Here is a 7,880-nt window from a genome sequence, read left to right on the forward strand (position 1 = left end):
GCTGCTTCTGGATGAGCCGTCGGCTCTCGCCGCGCCCCGCGTGGGAAGGGGCCGCGCCTGCCGGCGTCCTCCGCGAAGGAGGGGGAAACTGAGTGGAAACCCGGCGCGGGGTGCTGCGGTGGGGGAGGCTTGTCAACGCTTTGCCTGGAGTTCGTTATTTGACCCTTCGAGTTATTTTGAGTTACTCAAATACTCAGTTCCCACATCGCGACTCCTTTCTCTGCCCCTCGTCCTAAACCAGAAACAGCTGAGCAGACTGTTTTACAGTTCCGTTTACTCCCTTCCTGCCCAAAGCTTGCTGGGCTAGAGGACCCTTTTCCTGCTGTTAGGGGAGATTTATATTCAAAGAGATTCAAATTCAAACGTATTCTTTTCCAACCCTGGTTGAAAGGACCTTTCCCTGGGGGGCGTTTATTAACTGTCCCCACCCCCACCTTGGGGATTTTTCTCATTCTGGGTTTCAGAATCTTCTGTCCCAAGATGAATACTGCCTCTTCATTGATTAATACAGCCACCATCTGGATGACTTTAATTACCATAAATTTAAACTCACTGTGCTGGATTTTTTTGTTTGAGACTTGGAACTTCAGCAGGACTCTACCCAAACGTTTCCTGTCCGGCGTCCAGGTTGTTTGGGGGAGGAGGGGAATTAAAGATTATTTGCGGTTCTCTGTTGTATGTGAGAGTTGTTGTTTCCTCTAGTAACTTATGAGTAGTGAAACAAGAATCATAGAAATCACTATTTGGTCCTTAAGGCATAAAGTAAAAGTTAATAACAGTGAAGTTGATTGACCATCACCCTTTTAAAAAAATCAATACAGGTTTAACACCTATTTATGTGCTTAGTACAGAAATCTGCCCCGCAAGATAAGTTTAACATGAAGGTTAAACAAATAAGACAGGCATCGTAGAAGACAATAAATCTGATACATTATCTCTGATCACCATGCAAAAAGCAATTTAAACTTCAGTAATCCCTGGTTTTGGACCTGCTGTTCCTTCTGAGATTAATTTTGTCCTGGAAGATTCTGTTTTCCTCCTGGCGCCTACATCCTTTTGTTCCTATTCATTCCTTTTTTTTGTAAGTCTTTCGTCACCTGTGCTGCTTGGAGTCCTGTCCCGGGGTGGGGAAGCAAGGAAGTGAGTAGTCGTTATTTACAAATGAATTCAAATGTGTGGACACAAGTGACTTTGCCGATTTTATGTTAATCCCAGTATGCATTTTCTGAGGACATCTTTGAAAAGTGGCTTTCTTTGGAGAAGGAATTTGCCAGATAATCTAAGACCCTGCAGAGAAGTATCAAATCTTCCATACAACATTTATTTTTCTTACTCCTGACTGGAGATCTGTAATCTATATAAATAAAGCGAAGTTTTCACTACTATTCATTTGTATTTTTGTGAGCACTAAAGTTTTGTCTGTATGAAAAGTGGAGTGACATGTTATAAATGTTTTATGACAGTTTGATACCCACAACTGGTACTCAGAACTTAACACAGGCAATACCAAACAAGTGGCAATAAAACCTTTATAGTCCCTCACACCATTATGTAGTTTGTTTATGTCACATAAATCAGAGAAAAAATATTAAGGGAAAATTTTAGTATTTTAAAAATAATATTACTCTGTCACCGTATGTGATGTTCCTTTGCCCATGAAGTGAAATTTAGTTTACCTTTAAGTCAATGCAAGTGTTTCTGATGTTGCAACATGTCTACAAATAACATCATAAAACATCACAAAGTCTTTTTGGTAAAATTAATGATATTACCTGAAGAATGTCGTCTTCCCTACTGAAAACATACTCCCAACACTGCAAACTTTTCATGTTATCTTTCAAATAATTCCCAACCCAGCTGTTTAAATCTGATCTGTTGTTCTTTAGTCTGTAAATCTTGTCCAACTCTTTTGCACCCTCATGAACTGTAGCTCACCAGGCTCTTCAGTCCATGGGCTCTCCCAGGCAAGAATACTGGAGTGGGTAGCCATTTCCTTCTGCAGGGGATTTTCCTGACCCAGAGGTCAAACCTGTGTCTCTTGCATTGCAGGTGGATTCTTTACCACTGAGCCACTGGGAGCCCTTTAAGTCTGATTTCAGTTCAGTTCAGTTCAGTCGCTCAGTCGTGTCCAACTCTTTGCGACTGACACAGCACCAAAAGTAGACAATGAGCCTTGTTCTTGTTTTAAATAAAAATATTCATTCCACTTTTTGCCTGTGGAATTTAAGATCCAGATCAACGAAACTGTCTTTCATGACAGTTCCTCATCATTCCAAGGCAAAACCAATTGCTTCCTTTTCAGTTGCTCTATGGTGCCTATAACATTTACCGTATTGAACACTATCTTGTGGCATTATGATTCATTGTATATCTGGCCCTTTCTCTCACAGATCATGAGTTCCTTCAAGGAAGGAGTTGTGTTTAATTCATCCTTCTATTCGCAGTGCTTAGTGCTACACCTGACATTAGGCTCCAAATACATATGTATTGAATGAATAAATCCAAATACAATTTTTTAAATGCCCATTCAGAAATTCCATTTAATCATTTCCATACTCTTTTTCTGGAAACAAAGGCAATTTGGTTGCAAGATGAATTAAGATCCTACGCCTAAAAGTCTTTCCTCCTCTTCCATCCACATCTTCAATTCCTTATGAGTTTTATTGTCTATAAGTTAGTGATGTCTCAGAAACTGTCCATGAGGGACTTACCTGGTGGCTCAGTGGTTAAGACTTTGTGCTCCCAATGCAGGGCACAAGGGTTCAATCCGTGGTCCGGGAACTAATATCCCACATGCTGCAAGGCATGACCAAAGAAAAGTGTCCATGGACACTCTTCTCACATTTCCCAGCTTCCTCCCATCCCATTAGAAAATCACCATGTATCTAAACTGGTAGGAAGCTTAGAGTAGTTCATCACCTTCATTCTGCTGTTGAGGAAACTGAAGCCCAGGGTTCAGATTGTTTTAGGTTAATAGAGGCAATTCAGTTGAGGGAGGAAATAATGAAACTGTCTCCACTAAGGCAGCCTTGTTTTTTTAGCTTGTGGAGAAATGCCGTGTTGGGGGTTGACAGATTTGAAATGTAGTCAGTAAGTCCATATATTCTAACGTTACAAAAAGATAACCATTATTTAGAAAGATACAAGAAGGTCAAGTTTTGTGGCAGTTGGGTTGATTAGGGGAAGGGCCTTAATCTTCCATTTTTCCTTTCTTTATCTGGCATAGGGAGGGGGAACTATAATCCTGTTTTTGCTTGGGGAGAACTGATTTCACTCTCTTAGGTCAACATCAGAAATTAAATTACAACATCAGAAATGATGGAGTTCCCTGATGGTTCAGTGGTTTGAACTTGGTACTTTTATGGCCGCTGCTGCTGCTGCTGCTAAGTCCCTTCAGTAGTGTCCAACTGTGCGACCCCATAGATGGCAGCCCACCAGGCTCCGCCATCCCTGGGATTCTCCAACCAAGAACACTGGAGTGGGTTGCCATTTCCTCCTCCAATGCATGAAAGAAAAAAGTGAAAGTGAAGAGCTCAGTTGTGTCCGACTCTTCTCGACCCCATGGACTGCAGCCCACCAGGTTCCTCCGTCCATGGGATTTTCCGGGCAAGAGTATTGGAGTGGGGTGCCATTGCCTTCTCCTTCATGGCCGCAACCCCCTGCCAAGGAACTAAGATCCCACAGAAAAAAAGGGGGGAGAAAATCAGAAATGAAGTAAGTCCCACTATAATTTTCTCTGAGGCTTAGATCCTATCAACCATCTTTGGCTGCTATCTCTGTTGCTTGTCTTACCCTCCAGGGAAACCGCAATGGGGTCAGAAAAGCTGCATTTATACCTGCTTCTTTGGAAGCCACAGGTGTCACTGAAAGGCAGGGATGAGTCACATTCCTTCCAGTGAGCAGAGCTTCAGGAAGCCTACTTGATCATCAGTTTTGCAGGTAGAGGAAGGGGTCTGAGCTATGAATTGGGTGATCTCTTGAGCTCTGTGACTATAGTTTAGCTGATAGGGGTCTGGAAGAAGCCAGGTTGCATAATTGGAGACCAAGAGGTCAGGGGTTAGAGCCCACTTTAAGTATGGGCTGGAAAGATAGGGGTATGGTCTGATCAAGTCGATCATTGAATGATATCTTTTATCTCCCTGAGTAGGTTACAGGAAATTTAAACCTCATTCTGTAAATTATAGCAGAAGATCCCCTGGAGAAGAGAATGGCAACCTACTCCAGTATCCTTGCCTGGAGAATTCTATGGACAGAGGAGCCTGAGCCTGGCAGGCTACAGTCCATGGGGTCACAAAGAGTCAGACCCGACTGAGCAACTAACAATTACACTTTTACTTTCATCAGAATAACCAATATGGAGAGCCAGGAAGCCGTCACCAATGCCACTGCCGCCACCTCTTCAGCTCCAACAAAGCATGAGTTCTCCGTGGACATGACCTGTGAAGCCTGCGCTAATGCTGTCACTCATATCCTCAGCAAGCTTGGAGGAGTTCAGTTTGACATTGACCTGCCCAACAAGAAGGTTTGCATCACCTCTGAGCATAGTGTGGACACTGCTGGAGACCCTGGAGAAAACAGGAAAGGCTGTTTCCTACCTTGGCCCCAGCCAGAGGGGGCCTGGGTGTCCAACCTGCGGAATAGATCCTCTCCCGTCTTCCGGACAGATCTAAGACCTGTCAGGCCTGCAATGGAGTTATGCAGAGACCCTCACTTACCCTGCTCCTCTGGAGCTCCCCTGCAATAAAGTCCAGCTGCTTTTGCTGAGGAAGAAAAAAAAGTGTAGCCAATATGTATTGAATATGAATGTGCTGGGTCCTGCGCTATGGTCTTTTTATAGTTTATCTACAAACTGTAGTATATCTATAACTATAGTTATTTAATCCTCAAAATAATCTTACACTGTGGGTATTGGTTGTTATTTCCATTTTACAGGAAATTGAGGCTTAATGAAGTTAACTGCCCAAATCCTGTAAACTAATATAAATTGATGCTAATACAAGTGGAGCTTCAAACCAGCTATATTTGACTTCTGAACCCAAGAAGCTTGGTTAAAGTGCCACTGCCAGGCATCTCCACTAAAGTGAAAAGTGAAGGGAAAGTGAAGTTGCTCTTGGCGACCCCATGGACTGTAGCCTGCTATGGGATTCTGCAGGCAAGAATACTGGAGTGAGTTGCCATTTCCTTCCCCAAGCTATCTTCTCAACACAGGGTTCGAACCCAGGTCTCCCACACTACAGGCAGATCTTTACTATCTGAGCCACGAGGGGCTCCTATCTCCACTAAAGATGTCTATATTTTCTTTTATAGTAATATTTTGTTGGTACTTTAAGACTGTAAACTCCCAAAGCATCATTCCTTCACCGCTGGTTTTAGTACCTATTAGTTTCCTATGAGAGCTGCAACTTATTATCACAAACTGGGTGGCTTAAAGCCATAAAAATTTTTGTGTCACAATTCTGGAGGACAGAAGCCCCAAATCATGCTGTCTACAGGGCTGTGTGCTTCCCCTGGAGGCTCTCGGGGAGAATTCTTCCTTGCCTCTTTCAGCTTCTAGAGCATTCCTTAGGTTGGCCCCTTCATTCTAATTTCTGCCTCTGTCTTCACATTCTGTATGTCTGTCTTCTCCTCCGTCCTTTATAAGAACACTTGTCTTTGGGTTTAGGACCCACCTGGTTAATCCAGCGTGATCTCATCTCAAGATCCTTAACTTATTGGCATCACCAAAGACCCTTTTCCCAAATAAGGTCTCATTCACATGTTCTGTGGATTAGGAGACAGACATATCTTTGGGGGAACCGCCAATCAACTCACTATAGCATCCACTGGTGACTTTTTAAAAATATAATCACATATGCACACACTTCTACAGTCATTTTTTTAAAGTGATATATTCAATTTTGTTGACCTTTATTTATTTGGACACATGGCATGCATGCAGAACTTTCCCAACCAGGGATCAAACCTGTGCCCCTGCTTTGGAAGCATGCAGTCTTAACTACTGGACCACCAGGGAAGTCCACCTGATGATTCTTGATTGAAGTGATTATTATTATGGTTTCTGAATTGTGATTTTTCTAAATCCATCTTTTCTTTCTTTTTTTTTTTCATAGTGAAAACTTTTATATTTGGAATTAGCCAGCTGAACTCAGTTTAGATGATCCCAATTTTGTTGGCAACATCCAAAGCATCATAGTCAGGAGCCAGTCGAACATATGCCTTCTTCTCTCCATCAGGCCTGATCAGAGTATTGACCTTAGCCATGTCAATGTCATAGAGCTTCTTCACAGCCTGTTTAATTTGGTGCTTGTTGGCCTTGACATCCACAATGAATACCAGTGTGTTGTTGTCTTCTATTTTCTTCATGGCTGACTCGGTGGTGAGGGGGAATTTGATGATGGCATAGTGGTCAAGTTTGTTTCTCCTGGGGGCGCTCTTCCGAGGATATTTGGGCTGCCTCCTGAGCCGCAGTGTTTTGGGCCGCCGGAAGATGGGTGACGTCCAGATCTTCTTTTTCTTGTGGCTGTGGACACCTTTCAACACTGCTTTCTTGGCCTTCAAAGCCTTTGCTTTGGCTTCAGCTTTAGGAGGGGCAGGGGCTTCCTTCTTCGCCTTCGGCGCCATCTTCATGAAAAGCCATCTTTTCTTTCATAATCATTAGTTATTCTTCTATAAGAAGGAGCTTTTCCTTATCTCCTGTTTATCAACCCATCTATCTGTTTATTCATTTCAGTATAAATTCATGAATTATTTTTTATTCAGTGGATTTGCATTGTGCAGAATGAAATTGGCAGGTTCAGGTTGTCCAAATGTTGTATATTCCAAAGAAAAGTGTGGCCTTCGCCAGGCTCCAGGGGCTTCCCTGGTGGCTCAGCAATAAAGCATCTGTCTGTAATGCAAGAGATGTAAGAGATGCAGGTTTGATCCATCCCTGAGTTGGGAAGATCCCCTGGAGGAGGACATCACAACCCACTCCAGTATTCTTGCTTGGACAATCCCATGGACAGTGGAGCCTGATGGGCTACCGTCCATAGGATCACAAAGAATGGAACACAACTGAAGTGACTTAGCATCCAGGCTTCAGAGCCATAACGTCTAAGCACTTGGAATATCCTGCCTGTTAAGAGTGGTTTTATTTACCGAGGCCTTGGACCACACCAGTGAGTAATGCTAACAGTGTGATTTATGGTGGGGGCTTTGGACCACACAGCTTGACCTCTCGAAGGTTTAGGGAATTAAGATCAGTTACCAGGGAGTCAGCCACGCCTATGTGAACAACCTCCCCCCAAAACCCAGGACATCAAGACTCAAGTGAACTTCTGATTGGCAGTACTTCATGTGACGAATGTCTGCAGGACCCCATTGGGAGAGCACAACTTCAAGCTCTACCTCGTCTCCCTCACTTATACTCTGTTCTATGTGCCTTTTACCATTGCTGATTTTAATCTATATCCTTTCATCATTGCTGATTTTAATCTATGTCCTTTCATCTTAACTGACTGTAACACCAGTGTAAGCGACTTCACTGCCTTGTGAGTTCTTGCAGCAAATCATTGAATATGAGGATGATTTTGGGAGTCCTAGAACACAAAATTATAGTCCATTACCATATTTATCTATTTTGATGTTCAAATAGTCCCAAAACTGACTCAATACCCAGACATTTAATTACTTTAGTATACTTACTCACAATAAGGAGCCACAAGAATCTGAAGCAGGGAGTAAATGACCAAAGTCTCAGAAAATATTCCCTTGTTCTTCCTAATGCCCTACCCCATTCCACCCACATCTGCCAGAATGGGACATTAATGTATCAACATGAGAAGTACATCTGTGTCTCTATATCTGTTCTGCAAATAAGAACATCTGGATGAACTGAGGGA

General features: G+C 42.9%; 1 pseudogene; it reads right to left on the reverse strand.

Moving 5' to 3' along the window:
* Positions 1-6,107: 6,107 nt before the first annotated feature.
* Positions 6,108-6,628, reverse strand: LOC136174564 (large ribosomal subunit protein uL23 pseudogene; annotated as a pseudogene).
* Between the last annotated feature and the right edge of the window lie 1,252 nt (positions 6,629-7,880).

This window comes from Muntiacus reevesi, chromosome 9 (genome assembly GCF_963930625.1).
Source record: "Muntiacus reevesi chromosome 9, mMunRee1.1, whole genome shotgun sequence".
Taxonomy (NCBI): Eukaryota; Metazoa; Chordata; class Mammalia; order Artiodactyla; family Cervidae; genus Muntiacus; species Muntiacus reevesi.